Source organism: Gekko japonicus, unplaced genomic scaffold (assembly GCF_001447785.1).
Source record: "Gekko japonicus isolate JY-2015 unplaced genomic scaffold, Gekko_japonicus_V1.1 scaffold1863, whole genome shotgun sequence".
Taxonomy (NCBI): Eukaryota; Metazoa; Chordata; class Lepidosauria; order Squamata; family Gekkonidae; genus Gekko; species Gekko japonicus.
In genome coordinates, this window is record NW_015165301.1 from 290242 (window position 1) to 311695 (window position 21454).

The following is a 21454-nucleotide window of genomic DNA, read 5'->3' on the forward strand; positions in this document are numbered from 1 at the left end:
GGTGGGTGTTGCCTTCTGACACACTTCCGGTGATGTCAGGGGGTGTGGCATATGCAAATGAGTTATGCTAATGAGTTATGCTAATGAGCTCCTGCACCTCTTTTTCTACGAAATGACCGCTGAAAAGGTGCATTAACGGCTGGGATCTGTAATGGCAACGATGACACAGTCACTTGATTCACATCAGATGAGATGATAATGAGATCAACAGAAGGCTGATCAAAGCTGATTACACCTTTCCGCTTATGCTCCTCGGGCAGAATCAGTAGGGGAGAACAAACAGAAATTTCCATTTCTTTTTACTTCCACATGCTGCCTTATGCGCTTTCTGCAGTATTTAGACATGCAATGTAAGTCATTTATATATAGAACATAGGTGTATGATGCTTATTTGTTTATTCACAACATTTGGAAAACGTGCACATTTTGACTTGAAAAATTTGCTGTGAGACAGTAGAACGGGGCACAAAATAGACTCATTTTTGCAGAAGGGAGGGGAGAAAATCAAAACGGGGACATTCAAACTGAACCGGCAAATTCAATGGCATCCCTAGAAATACAGTGCGTGACCCACACGGGCAAATCCTCTCATCTCCAGCAATGCAAGAAACCCATGGCCCAAGGCCAGGTCGAGAGCTCTGAAATATCTGGAACCCGATTACATCTATTTAACTATTGTGCCTTGAACGAACGGCTTACAGTAGCTGCTAATGCGCACTGGTATTTCTGCCTCAGTTAATATTTGGAGAGTACTTCTTTCCCCAGTGTAATTAATTCAAACAAGTCCTTTGCATTCCCCAGGAAAGGACATGGCCAAGCTCAGCTGGGAAAGAGACAGTTCTGTTGAATGGCACAGGCGGGACTAAGGATTTGAAAATACATTTAGTACCTGGTATCCACCAGGGGGACCCAGCTGGATCTCCTAGGAGTATTACTGCAAAGATGATCTCAAGGAAAACGAGCACAATCACAGCCGCCTAGTCTGCACCATAACAAGGGAAATCTGAATTCTCAATCAAGACCACCCAAGGAAAGAAGGACTCTGAAACTTGCATAACGCGTGCAAATATTTACTCGCTTGTTGCATGGTAGGGTTCTCCTCCTAGCCACAGGGAGGGCAAGGAATTAAATCCCTGCCCTCCCAATCACAGGAACTCCCTCTCCATGCGCCCCCCCCCCACCTTTTGAACTTCCATTAAGCATACATAGTCCACAGGCTTCCCGGCTGATTCTAGCAGCAATATGAAAAAAAAAACCCAAACAAGCAGCTGTTTCCAACTGGGAAGATGGCAAGCCCCTCCCCCCTCCATGAAAATTTATCGGTGAGTCTGACTTGCATTCATCTAGGCTGAAATCAAGATATAGAGCAGGGGTGGCCAAACTCGCTTAATGTAAGAGCCGCATCGAAGAAACGTCAGATGTTTGAGAGCCGCGAGACAAGGAACAAATATTACACACGTTTTATACTGGGAAATATACAGATTTGCTTTTTGTTAACATTAACTGAGACTGCCAAAAATAACAACAAAAGCGGTAAAAGCAGATATTGATAATGATGTTTATTTGTCCAATGATATTTGTTTGCCAATGATATTTCGCTTCCCCAACCGCCCTGCAAGGAGCCACACAATATGTGTGAAAGAGCCGCAGGCGGCTCCCGAGCCACAGTTTGGCCACCCCTGATATAGAGGGATTCGCTGCAGGTGATAAAATTAGCACAGCAAATATGAAAAGAGGCCGTGGCTCTACTTTCCTCCTTGCAGAGTAAATGACCCTAGCGGTGGCAGGCAGGTTGTGCAAATGGCAAGTGAACCCTCTCCATCCATGCCACTGCCCCAATCCAGATTCCTCCTCCCAGGGGTTGTTTCGTAGAAAAAGAGCTAGGGGAACTCATTAGCATATGCCACACCCCCTGACATCACCGGAAGTGTGTCATAAGGCCACACACCCCGCCCCCAACGGTCCCGGCCGCCGCCCTCAGCCTTGCAGCTCCACTGCAGAGCCGCATGAGGGGCCTGGTGGTGGACCTGCAAGTCCGGCGGGAGTGCGAGGAAGCCCCGCGAAGGCCCTCCCTGGCCCCAGGCAGGCAGGGGTGGGGAGAGGCAGGGAGGAAGCAACTTACCCTCCCTCTTCTCCTGCCTCCTCCTGGCTGAATGAGGGCCGGAAGCGGGGCGGCCGGAAGCAGGGGGCGGGGCTTCGTCATGTGTCCCGCCCCCCGTACCTCACCCGGGGGAACTGCGATCCCCCGCGATCCCCCCCGAAATGACCTCTGCCTCCTCCGCCCCCCATTATTTACAGTAGAACAAGCATGGGAGAGCTCTTCCTGGGTCTCCCACTACTGTGTCTACTTTGGCCATGAGAACTGAGCCTGAGGAACAAATAAAGCAAGAAGGGCTAAATCTCATGTCTCCCCCTTCCCATCTGGTTGTGCTCCGGTCCCCTTTCAGACTTTTCTGATTTCCTGCCTACCTGAGGGACCGTCTTTCCCCATAGGTTCCCCAGAGAGCACTGAGGTCGGGGACCCAACATCACCTGACTGTCCCTGGTCCAAAAGATGCCAGATTGGCCATCACCAGATCTAGGGCCTTCTCAGTGGCGGCTCCACACTGGTGGAATGAGTTCCCGGAGGACATCAGGGCCCTGCGGGACCCCTCACAGTTCTGCAGGCCCTGTCAAATGGGGCTCTTCCACCAGGCCCTGGGTTAGGAGCCGTCACTGATGAATGAGCTACTGAAAACATCTATTACTGGCACTCTACCAGGGATACTGATTGCCTAGTCATACTGGGCCATCTTACAACGATTGCCATCTGCATTTTGTTAATTGTACTTAATCTGCACTTTATATACTACTGTTGGAATTGTATCTGTTTTTATTGTACTTTTAATTATTGTACACCACCTTGAGCCTGCTTGTTTGGCCCTGAGATGCTTGATTTCTAGAAGCTCAGACAGGACTTCTGTGTGCAGAGTTGGAGCAGCACCAATAAATATGAGACAGTTTGAGGAGTGGCATTACAACTGAGTTTAGCAGAATAGGGCTGTTGTTGCCAACCTCCAGCTGGGGCCTGGAGTTCTCCTGGAATGACAACTGAGCTCCAACGTACAGAGATCCAGGGAAACGGCAGCTTCAGAGCATGGACGTTTGTCACATCCGCACTTGAGCTCCCCCCACTCCCCAAGCTCTGCCCTCCCAGGCCTCACTCCCAAAACCCCAGGGCTTTTCCAAGCCAGAGCTGGGAGTCACACTTTAATTAACGCTTAGCCACTAACTGAGATGACTTTCAGAACAGATTTGACCAATTCGTGGAGGATGGGTCTAGCATCTCCACACGTGATCCCAGACGTGAATCACCATCGGTCCATCGAGGTCCGTCTTGTCTACTCAGCCTGGTAGCAGGTCTCCAGGGTCTCTGGTCATTGGCATCCCCTGCTGCCTGATCCAGTTAACCGGATTGAACCCGGGGCCTTCTGCATGCAAAGCAAAAGGTTCTTCCACTGAGCGGTGATTTTCATACCCTGCTTTTCTCTACCCAAAGGAGTCTCAGGCCCCGGTCACACGGAGCATTAGGCACGCTAGAGAGACGGAAGATAGGCGGATTTTCTGGGCGTGATCTCACCGCTACATCTGGGAAGCGTAGAGCTCCCGTGGCGCACCCGAGGCTTCCCGCTGAAGATGTGGGGTAAAAAACTAGTACCTCGGAGGTACTAGTTTCCGGAAACCGCGGGGCAAGGGTGGGCGTCTGATCGCGTTTCCGGTGGTAGTTCCGGCGCCCGCCCATGTCCCCTCGGAAAAAGGGTTCCCCCCCCCAAGTCTCCATGGATGCGCACAAGCACCCAACGGAGCATGCGCACATTTCAGTTTTTTAAAAAACCCACAACCCCGTTTGCCGCGCCGCTCCGCTTCTTTGCCGCGTCGTGTGATCGGCACCTCCCCCCTAACCACGGGAGCTCGACAGGACCTCAACCCGACGCCAGATTGCGCAACCGCGCGTTAGTTTGCTCCAGGGCAAACAGCCACGCCTCCCCCCCCCCCCCCATTTTCCTCCCCCGGGGGACCAATCGCCTTCCCTTCCTCTCCCCACAACAGGCACCTTGTGAGGCAGGTGGGACTGAGAGAGTTCTGAGGGAAATGTGACTGGCCCAAGGTCACCCAGCAGGCTTCGTGTGGAGGAGGAGTGCGGGAATCAAACCCAGTTCTCCAGATTAGAGTCCGCCGCTCTTAACCACTACATCATGCTGGTTCAAAATGGAAAGCTCATATTCAGAGGAAGGGTATCTCTCAATCTAACACGCCAGGGCCAAATGGGACGCCCACCCTTTTGGGGCATGTTCCCAGAGGCATTAATTTCCTCCCCCCCCCAGCACAGCTCTTCTTCTTCTTTTTTTAATACTTAATTTTTTTATTTTCTTTAACAAATACAGTATAAACAATGATTTCAAAATGATGTACAAGTTCAATAAATCAATTAAACGTTTTTAAACATCATAACTTCAGTGCACACTCAACAATATTTGGTATGAAAAGGAGGCTGTTAATAAGTACTCAATAAAATACAATGTCTAAATATTTCTTTGGAGTAGCGCATTTCTTGTTCGGGGATTTTGTAACCTAATCAAAAAAAGGGAACGATTCTTCTAGAAACTTGGAAGATTTCTGAATGTTATTAAAGGATAGTATTTGGATAGCCAATTTATCTGAAACGGCTAGATCCCATAATTTCATGAAGCATTGACTCAAAGACGGGTTTTTTTTAGATTTCCAATTTTGAGCTATTTGTGGCAATGAGGAAAATTAAGAGAAGTTCTATTTTGTATCTAGTGTGTTTAAAAGTTGGCCAATAATTTGATAGAATAGATTCTGGTGTAAAAGGGATTTTAATATTTAATATTTGTTCAGAGTATTTCACGATTGTTTTCCAAAACGTCGCTATTGTAGGGCAATCCCACCAACAGTGCCGAAATGATCCAAGTTGTCCACAACCCTTCCAACAGTACGGATTTAGTGTAGGAACTATATGAGTTAAGTGTGTTGGCAGGGCTCTTTTTGTAGAAAAAGCCCAGCAGGAACTCATTAGCATAACAGGCCACATCCAACAGCAGGAACTCATTAGCATATTAGGCCACACCCCTGACAGCACAGCTCATTAGCGCATTAGGCTGCACCCCCATGTTATCAGAAGTGTGGTTATCCAGCCACACCCACCTTTTGCTTGTTATTCTGTTTACCTTGTTTGTTGTCAAAACCCAGGGCTTTTTTGTAGCAGGAACTCCTTTGCATGTTAGGTCACACACCCCTAATGTAGCCAATCCTAATGAGTTTCTGCTGTTGGGTGTGGCCTATTATGCTAATGAGTTCTTGCTGGGTGTGGCCAACTTGGGAGCCAGCCGGAACTCCGTTCCTGTGCGTTCCTGCCCAAAAATAGCCCTGTGTGTTGGTATTAAATACCATCTTGCATGTAGTTTAAAATTCTGTAACCTAATGCTCAGCAGCACAGCTCTTCTAGTTCTTATTTTTCTAGTTCTTGGATCATACCACAAAGGGGAAACCTTATTTCCCCCCAAAACCCTGGCACTAAAATTCAATGCACTAAGGTTCAATGGGCTACGGATGGTGCTTCATCTTTCCCTGCCGGTTGCCAAATCCCCCCTTCCTTTAGGGGCTCCAGATGATTTGGCAAAAGCAGTGAAGCTTCCATGAATGAGGGAGAAAAATGAGTCCAGTTTGGGGAGAAGTGAAAAGCCACACCAGAAATATAGCCTTGTGGGATCTGGCCAGCCGCCCCTGGAGCAGAGATGAACCAGCATTCCAAATGGGCACATCGGGCCTTAATTCATCCCTGGTGGACCATCCCAGAATCCACTGCAGCTACATCAGGCCAGGGTTAGAGAAGAACTTCTGGCCTGTGGCACGGGAACCCCCTATAACTGCCGGCAAAGACCTGATGAGAATGAATTCAACTTTGGCTGAGCTTTGGCTCTCTGGTTGCTCCAGGGGAATTTATTTCATCGAACCAGATTTTGTCTGGACAGGGAAGGAATTGGTTCATTTTTTGGAATGCATGGGAAGCACTAATAAAATATAGAAATACTTGTGATTTGGAGTGGTAAAAATTCCCATCCAGTTCTTTGTATCATCATTTAAAAAAATGCAACAAACCTCAGCTTTCTGACGAAGTTCTCAGAAGAGAGTTGTAGTCTGTAGATCTGAAGACCCAACTCTGCTTCTCAATGAACATACCCAGTAGGTTGCGGGAAGTGATCAGCCACATCTCAGTTCATATTCTCGCCCTTGGGATGTGCCATGCATTGGGTTGCCAACCTCCAGATGGGGCCTGGAAATCTCTGGGAATTGCCACTTATCTCCAGACCACGGAGATCAGTTTCCTTGGAGGAAATGGCTGCTTTGGAGGGTGGTGGACTCATCACAGCCCCACTGAGCTTCCTCGGCTCCCAAACTCTGCCCTCCATAGGCTCCACTCCAGCAGGAAGTTTTCAATGAGGATTTCGTAGTACAGTTGCCACCCTCTAGGTGGGATCTGGAGATCTCCCAGAATTACAATTGAGTTCCATACTACAAAGATCAGTTCCCCTGGAGAGAATGGCTGCTTTGGAGGGTGGGGGCTTTATGGCATTATACCCTGCTGAGGCCCACCCCCAACTGTCTAGGACAGTGATGGCGAACCTTTCAGAGACCGAGTGCCCAAACTGCGACCCAAAACCCACTTATTGATCGCAAAGTGCCAACACGGCCATTTAACCCGAATACTGAGGTTTTACTTTAGAAAAAACAACTCACACATTAACTTAAGATGATCCAAACAAAGTAAGGAAAGCTATCCCAAATGCTTTCATTTACTTAAAATTATTTGGCAGAGAATCCGACACTTTAATGACGGTCTGGGCCTGGCTGGGGCGATAGCACACGTGCCCACAGAGAGGGCTCTGATTGCCACCTCTGGCACCCGTGCCATAGGTTCGCCACCACTGGTCTAGGAATTTCCCAGTCCAGAGCTGTCGACCCTACCAGCTCTGTCATTCAGTGCTCTTGAAGGTTAAGCAATGGCTTCATGTTGCCCCCAAAGGAGGGTTGGATCTTTGTTACTGGATTCATAAGTGACACTTCTTATTAGTCCCTGAGTCAAGGGTCTCCATGGCACTCTGAAATGGCCCCTTCTCTTTGGAAATAAGGTGCTTAGAGCCAAACTAGGCATGGGAAATGCCTGTGGGTTTTTTAAAAGAAGAAGAAGAAGAAGAGATTGGATTTATACCAGTGTTCCCTCTAAGCTGAGTTAGTGTGAGCTAGCTCACAGTTTTTTAGCCTCCAGCTCACACACTTTTGCCTTGGCTCAGGAAGGAGGGCTCCAGAGCTAACTGATTTATAACTGATCACTGGCTCACAACTTTAAAGCCAGTAACTCACAAAGCAGAATTTTTGCTCACAGGACTCCACAGCTTAGAGGGAACATTGATTTATACCCCTCCCTTCACTACACGAAGGCGTCTCAGAGCGGCTTACAAACTCCTTTCCATTCCCCTCCCCACAACAGACACCCTGTGAGGTAGGTGGGGCTGAGAGAGCTCTTGACAGAAACTGCTCTTTTTCAAGATAAATAAACTGCTCTTTTTCAAGATAAATAAATAAGAACAGCTCTTATCAGAACTACGGCTTGCCCAAGGTCATCCAGCCAGGTGCAAGTGGAGGAGTGGGGAATCAAACCTGGTTCTCCCAGATTAGAGTCCATGCACTTAAACCACTACACCAAACTGGCTCTTTAAATGTTAAAGGTTAAGCAGTCATGGAAGGGCTTGATCTGAAATGGGGAAAACGGTGCACACGGGAAAGGTTAATCCTCCCTCCTCATATATCCGTGGCTGCTTTTAGCCATCGATGAAACTATGGGAGATCCTGACTGGCTCTTCTTACAGACACTGAAGCCTCACACACACATAAAGTTGCCAGCCTCCAGGTGGGACCCGGAGATCTCCCGGTTTTACAACAGAGATCAGCTCCCCTGGAGAAAATGGCTGCTTTGAAGGATGGACTCTATGGCACTGTACCATGCTGAGGCCCCTCCCCTCCCCAAACCCCGCCTTCTCCCGGCTCCACCCCCAAAGTCTCCATGTATTTTCCGACCCACACCTGGCAACCCTACACACACAGGGTGCGTTCAGACGGGGGCTTTACATCGGTTAGGGTTCCGGTTGCAACCGGTGTACTCACCGGCGTTCACACAACGAACATCTGCCTCCTGTCCCTAACCGGTGTAAAGCCCTTTAAACCGTTGTACTCTGCCACTAGGTCCCCAAGTGGTGGTATCCAGAGTACAACGGTTGTAAACGGTGCACCCCGGCGTCTGATCGCTCTCCAACGTTGCAGAGACACTTCCGTTGGAAGCCTGAGGCTTCCGGCTTTCCCCCGCCATTTTTTAAAAAAAGTAAGCGATATGCGCTCGGGCGAAGCTTCGCCCCGAGCGTTTGTTAAGAAGGGGGAAAAAAGCCCTTAGTTTAACTTCCCGGAGGAGTCCGGGACTACAGGGAGGCCAGGTTGGGCTTTAAACTTTAAAGGTAAGTCCTTACCTTTAAAGTTTAAATGTAATGCGGGGGGTGAGAGCATGCGCAAAAATCGCCATTCTGTGAATGGCTGCCTATGCGCATGCTCAAACTGTGCTTTAAAAAAAAAAAAAACCGACGCCCGCAGCGTGTGAGCGGGCGTCCACCGGAGGGATCTGGAAGATGGAGGTAAGTGTGATTGCGTTTCTGCCCCGTCTGAACGCACCCACAGAGTATCCACAGCTCACTCGCACAAGCATCCCCAGCCCGTCACTACCCAAGGCGTGCAACGCGAATTCTTCTTTCGTCCTGAATGGGAACCAGAGGCAGAAGGAACAGATGGTGGTTGATAGTCAGGGAGATTCTGGACTGAAAGAATTCGATTGTGACTCATCGGTTTGAAAAGCATTTTTCTTCGGGCTGTCTGGCTGTCTGGCAGGCAGGGGGCAGAAGAAGGCTGTTCCTAAACAGCTACAGGAGTTTGGAGAGAGGAGGAAGGGGCTTCTTTGGGAGGGAAGCGCTCTGACATGTAATGACGGGTGGCACACATCCAAAGGAACTTGTCTCTTTCTCACTAACCTGCCCGTCTGCGAAAGACAAGCCCTGGTTTTGCTCCATTCTATGCACCGGCTCCTAGATTTTTTTTTCCTTCTGGGACAGAATCCGATTTTGCCCTGTGTGTACAGTGCTCGGAAAGGTCAGCTATCCTCACTTCCTCTCTTTTCTAATCCACAAGCTGCCCCACCCACCCTCCCACCCACCCCGGCCTCTGGGATTTACCAGCCAGTCCGTGTGCTGGGAGTTGGGAGCGGCTGAGGCTGCCCCACTCAGGCTTGAAAAAATCTGGGGTTGTGGAACAAAGGAAGGGAAGGACAAAGAGACTGGGAGAGGAGGAGAGGAGGGAGGGCAGGAGAAGAAACGGGCCTTCCCTGCACAATGGTCTCTCCCCCCCCCCAGAAATATGACCATGAAAGGAAGAACAAAGAAACCGGGAGCCAGGTGGGAAATGGACTCGGTGTGTAATTTAGAGGCCTAAACGGGTCTCTCCGGTTCCCCCTTTCTCTCTCTTCCCACCTTTCCTGCAAAGCCTTCAGCTTAACGATATAATGCTGCAATAAAGTTTTAAGTACATGCAAGGCCACAGCTAAGTGATTTCCTTTTGAGCGACACTACCTGGTACAACCCACTTGGCCAGCCTGAAGATGACGGATCTTTTTTGTGTGTGTGTGTGTGCTTATGAATTGTCGCTAGCACCATGACTGTAGCAATGGACAAGGTGGAAACTTTGACCTGCTGATAGAGAACACCTTCATTACAGAGGGTCATTTCGTAGAAAAAGAGCTAGGGGAACTCATTAGCATAACTCATTAGCATATGCCACACCCCCTGACATCAGAGGCCCGGGGGTGGACCTGCAAGGCCAGCGGGAGTACGAGGAAGCCCCGCGAAGGCCCTCCCTGGCCCCAGGCAGGCAGGGGTGGGGAGAGGCAGGGAGGAAGCAACTTACCCTCCCTCTTCTCCTGCCTCCTCCTGACTGAATGAGGGCTGGAAGCGGAGCGGCCGGAAGCAGGGGGCGGGGCTTCGTCATGTGCCCCGCCCCCCGTACCTCACCCGGGGGAACTGCGATCCCCCCGCGTTCCCCCCCCCAAAATGACCTCTTGATGTAATAATATTATCCCTTAATTAATCCTGATCCTTTTTAAGCACCATGCCACACTCAGGTCTAGCAGCAAGAATGACAAGAGATGAAAGAACCTATAACCAATCTGTGGTGAGCGGGGGGGGGGATCTTGAGTGGAACAGAAGAGGGTAAGTCGGCGGGGGGGGGATTTGGAGTATCACAGCTTTCTGGAGAGGGAGAACAGGTGCTGCCGGTGACTATTCTAGTTTCCTTTTTTTTAAAAAAAAAGAAGAACAGGATTTCACTTTTAAAAAAGGAAGTCGTCATGTCACCAATTTAAAAGCCTATTAAAAATTCTTAGGTGAATGGGACTGTGTACACAAGGAAGGACGCAGAGTACATATAATTGCATTAGCTCACATCCTGCCATCCCTTCATAGGCATGGCTTCGACTTTTCTGCTTTCAGAGTTCGGCCCCAAAATTTCGCATCCCTCTTCGGCAAACCAGACCCATGGCTTTACAAACAAACTTTCATGATTCCTTGCACTGGATTTTTTTTCTCCCCCTGTGAAATGGATGCATTTGTCAATGTTATTAGCACATTGATGAACCTTCATGATATGTCTATTATAGCTATGGATGGGCTGGGTTGGGGCATTAACTTAGCCCCAGAGTATGCTCAATCTGCTTCGGTGGGAAGGTAACAGCATTCCGTGTGCCCTGGCCTTTAGTCATGTCGGCCACATGACCACGGAAACGTCTTTGGACAGCGCTGGCTCTTCGGCTTGGAAACTGCCCCCTAGAGTCAGATTTGACTGGCTTTCGAGCGAGGGAAACCTTTACCTTTTATACTTAGTCAACTGGCCCCAATTATCTATGTCAGGACTCTGTACAGCTATCATAAGCTAGGTAAAGGTAAAGGTTTCCCTTTGCTCGAAAGCCAGTCGAATCCGTCTGGTGCTCATCTTCATTTCCAAGCCGAAAAGCCAGTGCTGTCCGAAGACATTTCCGTGGTCATGTGGCCGGCATGACTGGACACCAAGGCGCACGGAACGCTGTCATCTTCCCAACGAAGCGGTACCTATTTAACTGTTTGCAATTTCTTGCTTTCAAACTGCTAGGTTGGCAGGAGCTGGGGCCAGAGACGGGAGCTCACTCCGTCACGCGGCACTCTGCAGTTCAGTGTCTTAACCACTGAGCCACCGTGGCCCATCATGAGTTAGCCAACCCCAATTGCCCCCACCAGAAGCATTCCCAGGGCTAATCTGCCCCTGACGCATGAACACATGAAGCTGTCTTCTTACTGAGTCAGACTATCAATCCATCAAGGTCTGTATTGTCTACTCAGGCAGCAGCTCTCGAGGGTCTCTCAGCTTAGAGGTCTTTCACATCACCTGCTACCTGATCCTTTTAACTGGAGATGCCGGGGATTGAACCGGGAATCTTCTGACAGTATATATAAATTGCATGTAAAATTAAGCAAATGCATAAAAAATGAAATGAGGAACCTTTTTGCTAATCTCTCATCAGTTTCCTTTGGCCCACTTTTAATTTCAGATGGTAAGCTCTTTGAGACACCAAGGGCTGGTCAGGACGTTCTGTAAAATACTGTGTGTATTGGGGACACTGTAGAAATAGACAATAACGTTTCCCACTCATGGCTGGCCTTACATATACAATGTATTTATTTGAATTACTTCTCTCCAGTCTTTCTCTGTCTGGACCCAAAGTGGCTTACAAAAATTAAAAATCAGTAGAAGCAGACAAAATAGAGGGAGGATGAGAAGCAAGAGGCCAACAAATTGTCAGGTCCCACAGCAAACAACGGAGTAGACACCTAAGAAAGGGTTACTTTATTGAAGCCATGAGTCACTTGAACAGAAGCACTGTTCAGAATAACGCAAGCTCATTGAGCTAGAAAGGTTAAAGCAGGTTCATGATTACTACAGCCAATAAACATATTTCCCGCGCGCACCTAGAGTGTGTTTTCTCGCGCCCAAACCTTGGGAAAGCAACGGCAACTGTGTTATCACTACAAAACGCTTCTCACAGTTTCTACTCATTAAAACCAAAGCAAGTTTCTTCTTTCGTCCACCTGTGACCTTGGAAAGATAGCGTTACAGCAAAGCAGGACTGGCGTAGGCTAACAGGAATGCAGTTACTATGGAAATATGCGCATGGTTACATGAGCGCATCTCTAGCGAGGGGGGGGGAGATATACAGACAGGTACATTGAAGAACTCAGGTACCAGAATGTGTATAGGAGCAAAAAGAACCTTTGGCAGCTTGCTGACATACTGCCCTCCCGAAAATCCACTTCCCTCCACCCTGCAGATTAATCTCCCGGCCAGGCCGGGAGACCTCCTGGTTTTTCCGGGAACTCCCGGTGGAACTTCCGGAGCATGTTAGGGGCCCGAATATCCCCTACTTCCACCCACTCGAGGTGCTGGGGTCCGAAGTCTTTCCATTCCACAAGATAGAACACTTTACCACATTTCAACTTAGAGTCCAGAATACGAGATATCTCATAGTGTTCCTGACCGTCCACTAAGATGGGAAGGGGAGGCACACGTTCTCCCCTCCAGGGGCAGGACCCTTCGTCTTTCTTCAGCAGGCTGAAATGAAATACATAATGCAAGGACCTTAAATTCATAGGCAGTTCAACATCTACGGCAACATCATTTATCACTTTCCGAACCTTGAATGGTCCTATGAACTTCCAGCCCAATTTACGACTAGGATGCAACAGCTTGATGTTTTTGGTAGAAACATACACCAGATCCCCAGGCCGTAGAGCCCAACCCTCCACCCTTCCCCTATCGGCCTTTTTTTATAGGCTGCCTTAGCAGCGTCTAAAGTCTTGCAGAGAAGAGGCCAGGCCTCTTGCAATTGCTTACACCAAGGGCCAGCATCCCCCGTCCCCAAGTCCCCTTCCCCAGTCAGGAAAGGCATGGGTGGACTGTCATAGCCATACAGTGCTTTAAACGGGGACATGCCAATGGAGGCGTGACACATATTATTGTAACAGTACTCAGCCAGTGGTAACAAATCACACCAATCATCTTGTTGATAGTTCGTGAAGCATCTAAGGTATTGTTCCAGCGTTTGATTAACCCGTTCAGTTTGTCCATCAGTCTCTGGGTGATAAGCGCTGCTCAGATCTTTTTCCACACCCATGAGGGTCATTAAGTGGGTCCAGAATTCAGAGACAAATTGAGTCCCTCTGTCGGAGACCTCTTTGCGTGGCAGCATGTGAAGTCTCACCACCTGAGTTAGAACCCCCCCCTCGGTTTGCTCATCACACAGATTTGACAGGTGTGCACAAACGTCAATAGATCCTTGCGCATGCACGGCCACCAGAACTGCCGTTGTAGTAACTGTAGGGATTTAAGGAACCCCAAGTGCCCTGCCAGTTTCGATCCATGCGCAGAGCCCATAACCTCTCCCCTCAGTGAGGCAGGAACGTAAAGTTTATTGTCTCTGTACCAACATCCATTTGGCCCTTGTTGGCAGTCCTCCAACCCCTCCACCACCTCTCGATCCTCCTCTGAAAACGCCTTCTTAATTCGTGCTTCCCAAGTTGTGGCTGGGGCTGAGGGGAGAGGAGGGAGATGGGAGGCAGGGAGTTTGGCGGCTTGACTGCGAGTGGTAACCACCACCACCCAGCTGGGCAGGGGTGAATACCGAGTCCAGGACTACCTCCCTTTGACTGGCATGCTGAGGGAGGCAGGACAGACCGTCAGCAAGAGAGTTAGCCGTCCCGGGAAAATGGTGGAGCGTGAATTGGAGAAAAAATCAGCCCACCTCAATTGTTTGGCGTTCAGACTCCGGGGTGTTTTTAGCGTCTCTAGATTTTTGTGATCAGTCCAAATTTCAAATGGCACCCGGGCCCCCTCCAGCCAATGCCTCCAGGTCGAGAGCACTAGTTTTATAGCCCCCGCTTCCTTTTCCCATACTGACCAATGCCTTTCAGAGTCAGTGAATTTTTTTGAAACATAAGCCAACGGATGAAGCAGCCCATCCTCCCCCTCCTGTAGGATGCCCCCCCCATGGCTACATCTGAGGCATCCGTTTGCACAATGAATTTTTTCGTTTCATCAGGATGGGCTAAGACAGGTTCCGAGGTGAATAGGGCTTTCAAGAGCACGAATGCCTCTTGGCATTCAGGCGACCACACCAGCGGCACGCCGGGCTTCGTGGCTTCTGCCCCTTTCCCTTTCGTCTTTAACAAGTCAGTAAGGGGGAGGCTGACCTGTGCAAAGTTTGGTAAAAATGAGCGATAAAAATTGGCGAATCCTAAGAAGGATTGTAGTTGTCTTCTAGTCCGAGGGGCCTCCCACCCCAAAACATCCCTTACTTTCCCCGGATCCATTTCTAGGCCATTGGCTGATATGCGGTAGCCCAGAAAGTCAATGTGTGTCTGGTGAAACTCGCACTTAGAAAGTTTGGCAAACAGTTTGTGCTTGTGCAATGTACTCAGGACTTCTCTCACCAGTTTCACATGTGTATTTATGTCGGAGGAGTAAATAAAAATGTCATCAAGGTAAACAAGCACCCCCTTAAACAAATGTTTGTGCAAGACTTCGTTTATCAAGTTCATAAAGACCCCAGGAGCCCCTTGAAGTCCGAAGGGCATCAGCAAGTATTCAAACTGCCCCAACGGAGTATTGAAGGCGGTTTTCGCTTCATCGCCTTCCTTGATGCGCACACGAAAATAAGCGTCTCGCAAGTCCAGTTTTGAAAAGATTTTTCCTTTAGCCGCCTCTGCCAAAAGGTCCTTGATTAGCGGCATCGGATAAGCGTTTGTTGCTGACACTGCATTCAAACCCTAGTAATCCGTGCAGAGTCTCAGCCCCCCATCTTTTTTCTTTCGAAATAGAACTGGAGCAGCAAAGGGGGAGGAGGCTGGTCTAATGAAACCCCTTGCAAGGTTTTTGTCAATGAACTTTCTCAGTTCCTCCTTCTCCGCAGGTCCCATCGCATAAATCTTCCCCTTAGGTAGTTTAGCTCCCGGGACCAATTCTATGCGGCAATCAGAATGTCTATGGGGGGGTAGTTCATCCGCCTCCTCTTCCCCAAATACTGGAGCTAAGTCTCTATAGACATCAGGGATCGAGGACACTGCTTCCCGGGTGAGTAAGGCGAATGGGGAGTCAGATGCAGGGTTCATTCCCCACCCGAGGTCCCATTTGTGGTTCGTACATTTGGGTGACATAAAGTCCACTTTCCCCTCCTCCCAGAGGATATATAGGTCATGCCCGTAGAGCCAGGGCGCTCCCAATACCAGGGAGAATCTTGCTGTGGGGGTTACCACGAAAGACCGATATTCCCAGTGTTCGCCCGCCCCCATTCGCAACGGCATAGTTTCATATAAGCACGGGTCTTTCATAGGGGACCCGTCCATCTGGGTAAATATTAGCGGGTCCTTCAGTTGTTTGACCCCGGCCTCGAGCCCCGCTACCACTGATGGGCTAATTAAGTCTCTCCCACACCCCGAATCGATGAGGGCTTTCACTCGTACATGAGTCCCAAGGATGGGGTTCATTAAAGACACAGTCACGAAAAATAGGGAGGGGAGTTCGCTCACCACTTTTGGCGCCTCTGTTGGAGGGTCCTGCCGTTGTGCGCCTACTACAGCAGGACCTGCTCTTTTCCCGCCGGCTCCTGCTCCGTTTTGCTGGAGTCGCCTTTGTCTTCTTCCGGTGATGCTTGGAGAGCTTTTCCCATAGCCTTCTTCCATGCTCGGACGGCTTTTGCTTGCTTCCGGTTTCTCCCAAGGAGGCTTCTGTCCACATTCTGCTGCAAAGTGGCCCTTCTCCCCGCATTTGAGGCATAATCCTTGCCGCATTCTCTGCTCCCTCATAGCCTCCGGTAGCCGATTACTTTTGATCTTTTGGGCTTGTGGGGTGGACCGGCCGCCGGCCGTGGCTAGATCCAACCGGAGGGTGTGCAAGCGGTTATCCGCACTTTCTGCTTCTTGTATCCATGCTGCTACGGAGATAGGGTCCACTGACCTTAGCACGGTCTCGCGTATCTCCTGGTTTAAGCCCACACGGTACATTTCAGCCAATATGTGGTCTGGCCAATTTTGCAGTTTGGAAGCATGGAGTTTGAATTCAGCCGAGTACTCCCGCACCATCTTCCTTCCTTGCTTTAGCATGCGTAGATACGCTCGGGCCCTCGGACCAGCATTCAGGTCTTCGAATTGGCCCCTCAGTGCCCACATGAACACATACATGTCCCGCAGTTCAGGGCCCCGGGTGTTGTGTAGCCTCACGTACCAAGTTGCCGCCGGTCCCCATAGTCGAGCCGCTACCACATCTATGCGGCTGCTGTCATCTGGGAACAGATGCCCCGATCGGTCGAGGAATTTTTGCACTCGTACTACAAAGTAGGGCAGGTCATCGGGGTTCCCGTCAAGCGTTGCCTCAATCAGGTCTTTCAGGCGAGGGATCACCTGGGGTCTTGGGCTGGCTGGCCTCAGCGCCGGGGCGGACACATCAGGCAGTCTCGGAGCTGGGAGCTGTGGACCTGGAGGGACCTGCTGAGCGGGAACTACCTGGGGCGCCGGCAATCTTCGATCAGGAGGTTGCTGGCCACCAACCGCCCCATCGTCTGGCGGTCTCCTCTCCTCCATTTCTTCAAACGTCCGCATAATTAATTCTGGTAAAGCTCCCAACACTTCATTTAAGGTCTGTTGTAGTTGCCGGACATTCTGGTCCGTCGTCTCGAGCTGCTCCAAGATACCCTCTTCTGGGGAGACCTGACCACTCCGAGCTTTTGACCGGTCGGTCACCCACGATGGCATGGACAGCTCGGCTTGAGCTCCCTGGGCAGTCATCCCCTGCCCCAGCATGCCTCGATCGAACAAGCTGTCTCTCAGACTTGCTCCTAAGTGCGAGTACGATTCTCGCACGGCCTCTTCATCGAACTGGCTCCAGCTAGCTCGGCCCTCCTGCCTCGGCGGACGTGCCGGGCCCTTGGGACACATATACAAGGTAGCCGTGGTACTCTTTGGCTTGGCACCCCCTCCTGGGGTATACACCGGCTGCGCTTCGGTCACCGGTACTGCTACTGTCGTTTCTGGGACTTCATGCCCCAAATCCGGATTATCCGGTTCAGTCCCGTCAGGGATGGTCTTCCCCTCTCCGTCGCTCATATCGGGGTTGATAGATGCGCTGAGATGAGGAATAATGGGATTCTGAACAGTATGTCAGGTCCCACAGCAAACAACGGAGTAGACACTTAAGAAAGGGTTACTTTATTGAAGCCATGAGTCACTTGAACAGAAGCACTGTTCAGAATAATGCAAGCTCATTGAGCTAGGAAGGTTAAAGCAGGTTCATAATTACTACAGCCAATAAACATATTTCCCCTCGCGCGCCTAGAATGTGTTTTCTCGCGCCCAAACCTTGGGAAAGCAACGGCAACTGTGATATCACTACAAAATGCTTCTCACAGTTTCTACTCATTAAAACCAAAGCAAGTTTCTTCTTTCGTCCACCTGTGACCTTGGAAAGATAGCGTTACAGCAAAGCAGGACTGGCGTAGTCTAACAGGAATGCAGTTACTATGGAAATATGCGCATGGTTACATGAGCGCATCTCTAGCGAGGGGGGGGGGATATACAGACAGGTACATTGAAGAACTCAGGTACCAGAATGTGTATAGGAGCAAAAAGAACCTTTGGCACCTTGCTGACACAAATGGAGGTTTATGTACTGACTGGCACGGCAGCTGGGAGCAAGCTGAGCTAATTAGCACTGGTTCAAAACAGGCATGGCAACAAATCACAGTTACAAATTACAGTTAAACTAAGCAAACTGCAATCCTTGGTTTGATGGAAACCGGCAACTCCCGGGCAGCTGAACTATTTGCATTCTGATGCCGCAGTGAACTGAGGGTTAATCAGACTACGGTTTTTGTAAACCACAGTTTATTGTGATGCCCAGGGGTCATTTCGTAGAAAAAGAGGTGCAGGAGCTCATTAGCGTAATTTATTAGCATAACATTTGCATATGCCACACCCCCTGACATCACCGGAAGTGTGTCAGAAGGCAACACCGCTCAGGCTCCACTGGACTGTTTTGGATTGCTAGCTATTGGGGGGGGGGACGCGCAGATCTGCCCTCACAGAGGAGGGAGAGCTTGTACCTGAATAAAACTTGGTCTTAAAGGTGCCACTGGACTCTTTTGGATTGCTAGTTGTGGGGGGGGGAACGCGCAGATCTGCCCTCACAGAGGAGGGAGAGCTTGTACCTGATGGCGGGCAACTTACCTGGCTGTTTCTTGCTCCTCGTGGCCCGACTGAGTGCTGCTGGAAGCAGGGGGTGGGGCTTGTTGCATGTGCCCGCCCCCTGGGCTCCTTACTGCCGGAGCTCCGCTCCTGTGCGCTTCTGCAGGAAATGACCCCTGGCACTGATGCCCGACTGCAGGCTGCAGTTCTGATTATGTGATGTAGCAGCACTGACCTGTAGTAAACTTACTGGCCTAGGCAAAGCCGCTGATAAAAGTTTAATTACCACCGATGTAGGTTCCTAATGAATTGCTGGCAGCACATTGCAAAATCCTGAGGGAGGTTAATAGCTTTCTGTGGGATAAGCAAGGGATTTAAGGAGCGCGGCACTTTTTCCCATGTGACAGCCAGAGGAGGGGTGGAATGGGTCCTTCTCCATAGGGAGTCCAGACAATCACAGGGCCAGAACTAATGACCTGAAATAGAACCCCCCCCCCAATGCGGTAAGTTGCAGGGTCACACCTACACTGGCACACCTTTTGTGCGTCCATGCATAAAGGGTGAGTAGAAATGCATCCCTTGAGAGTCCCCTGGACTGCAAGGTGATTAAATCAGTCAATCCTAAAGGAAATCAATCCTGACTGTTCCCTGGAAGAACAAATATAAGGTCAACGGTCGTGTGGGTCTGACCCGCAATCAACAGTCATACGACTTATAAGAATTGCTGTACATGTATTATGCTCTGAAGCATTACAATATGATATACAACTTAATAGAATCTATAAACCAAGGTACAACGTCGTCTCCGGATTATTTACCAACGTTTCAAAAATGAATCTTCTTCAGGAAGTTTTATAGAAGTGCCAAAGCTCTCATTTTCATAGAAGCTAGATAATAAGTCTTAAGTATATCACGATTCAGTAGGACGCTGATCTCAATTAACACTCTGGTGTTTTTTTCTGCATCGTGATATGCTTAAGGCTTGTTATCTAGCAAAAATTCTACTTTGTGAGCTACTGGCATGAAAGTTGTGAGTGAGCAATTTGGCTACTGCATGGATTAGTTTGCTCTGGAGCCCTCCTTCCTGAGCCGAGACAAAAATGTGTGAGCCGGAGGCTAAAAATCTGTGAGCTAGCTCACACTAACTCAGCTTAGTGGGGAACACTGGTGACCAGATAGAAGGGTAATTTCTACAGCAATCCCCCCTTCTCACCAGCTTTGGAGACCAGGCAAGCAGCCTCACTGGGAAAGCACATGCGTTTGCATGCAAAAGGTCCCAGGTTCAGTCTTTGGCAGCTGCAGTTCAAACCCTTTCAGTCAGCAGAGCTGGGTTTGATGTCTCTTGGCGGAGACCACAAGAGCTGATTGCTAAGCAGAGTAGACCGTAACTGACTAAGGTAGGTCAGTTTCTCACTACTCTGCAGCTCTCCCCCCTGTTAGGATGAGCTGCAAGGACCAAACATTCCTCTTTACACAACCATTGAAAGGGCCCGATCCTGTGCAGCTTTCTCTGCATCTGGTTACTCATAGAATCATAGAGGTGGAAGGGATCTCCAGGGTCTTTTAGCCCAGCCCCCTGCCCAATGCAGGGAATTCACAACTCCCTCCTTCACAATTCACAACTATCCTGAGACAGGATGCTGGACTCTGTGGACTATTGCTCTGATCCAGCAGGGCTCGTCTTATGTTCTTAGGGCCGTTCCCTGTGATCTTAATTCCTGGGCAGGAACAATTGATTAATTTATTAATTACCGATTGGGCAAGAACATATGGGAGATGATGCTCCTCTGGTTACCCCTCACAGTGGACACCCGTGCCAATCTGATCCCATTCACGGAAAACCTTTTCCCCGCCTTCCACGTTCCACCACTTATCTCTTCTATGCCTGCTTGGAAATCGGAAGCAGGAGGGCTGTTCTCTCAGCAGCCAGTCGAGGAAACATGTTATTTAAAATGCCTGTTTGTGAGACTCCTCGGCAATGATACAGATTAGTTTCCCATTCCAGCAGGGGAAACACTCCCGGAACAAAATGCTCGGAGCCTTCCCGGATGAGCTGATGGACAGATTTGTTCACTGACACATCTATTGATGATCTGTGGGTACATTTTTAATGGCATGTCCTCAGATTTCTTACTTTCCAGTCTTGCTTTCTTTTGGTCCCATCCTCCCTCCCCTTCTGTGGCAAAGCACTGGATTCTCCGCTGATTTATCTCTATTTTAGGGGCCCTTATCTCTCTCGGATTTTCTATTTCTGCTTTCTGAAGGGCTCTCTTTCCTTCAGGGGCTGATTTCTCCTCGCTCGACTTTTCATTTCCCATCGTTGACACTCGGGTTTCGGCCTTTCTGCCAGCCCCAAACGAAAGATGTGATAGATGGCGGAGGGTGTGTGTGTCTGTGTGTACAGAGAGTTTCAATTCTTCCAGCGAGCGGAAAGGTGACCTGCAAATATTTGAAGGGAGAAAAAAGAAGTCAATTTCTTTTGAATGTGTGCCGAGTTGTCCCAACAGCAAGAGGAACGAAGCATTCCAAACCGCCAACCTACACTGTTTGAACTAATTGTAGCGACACAGATCTGAACTTGCGAGAGTATCGACATTGGAAGACACAGTGACGAATACTCTCCATTTTCCATAGTAATATACAAGGTTGGAATGGGGTTGTTTTCTGTTGCTCCAAGAGGTCGGACCAGGACCAACAGATAGAAATGAAATCAAAAGAGTTTTCAGCTAAACATTAGGAAAAACTTCCTGATGGTTAGAGCAGTTCCCCATCGGAACAGACTTCCTCCAAAGGTGGTGGCCTCTCCTTTCTTTGGTGGTTTTTAAGCAGAGGCTAGAGGGCCATCTGACAGCAATGCTATTTCAATGACTAGAGGGAACATTGATCAGGGGTCATTTCCTGCAGGAGCGCACAGGAGCGGAGCTCTGGCAGTAAAGAGTCCAGGGGGTGGGCACATGCAACAAGCCCCGCACCCTGCTCCCAGCAGCCCCGGGCCACAAGGAGCAATAAGCAGCCGGGTATGTTGCAGAGCCCCCCCCCCCCAC

At 49.5% G+C, this 21454-nt stretch overlaps 1 protein-coding gene across 1 annotated transcript in view; it reads right to left on the minus strand.

The window, feature by feature from the left end:
• The window catches only part of SH2D3C (SH2 domain containing 3C), a 129221-nt gene that overhangs the window by 60908 nt on the left and 46859 nt on the right, over positions 1-21454 (minus strand). The gene's annotated exons all lie outside the window — the stretch shown is intronic.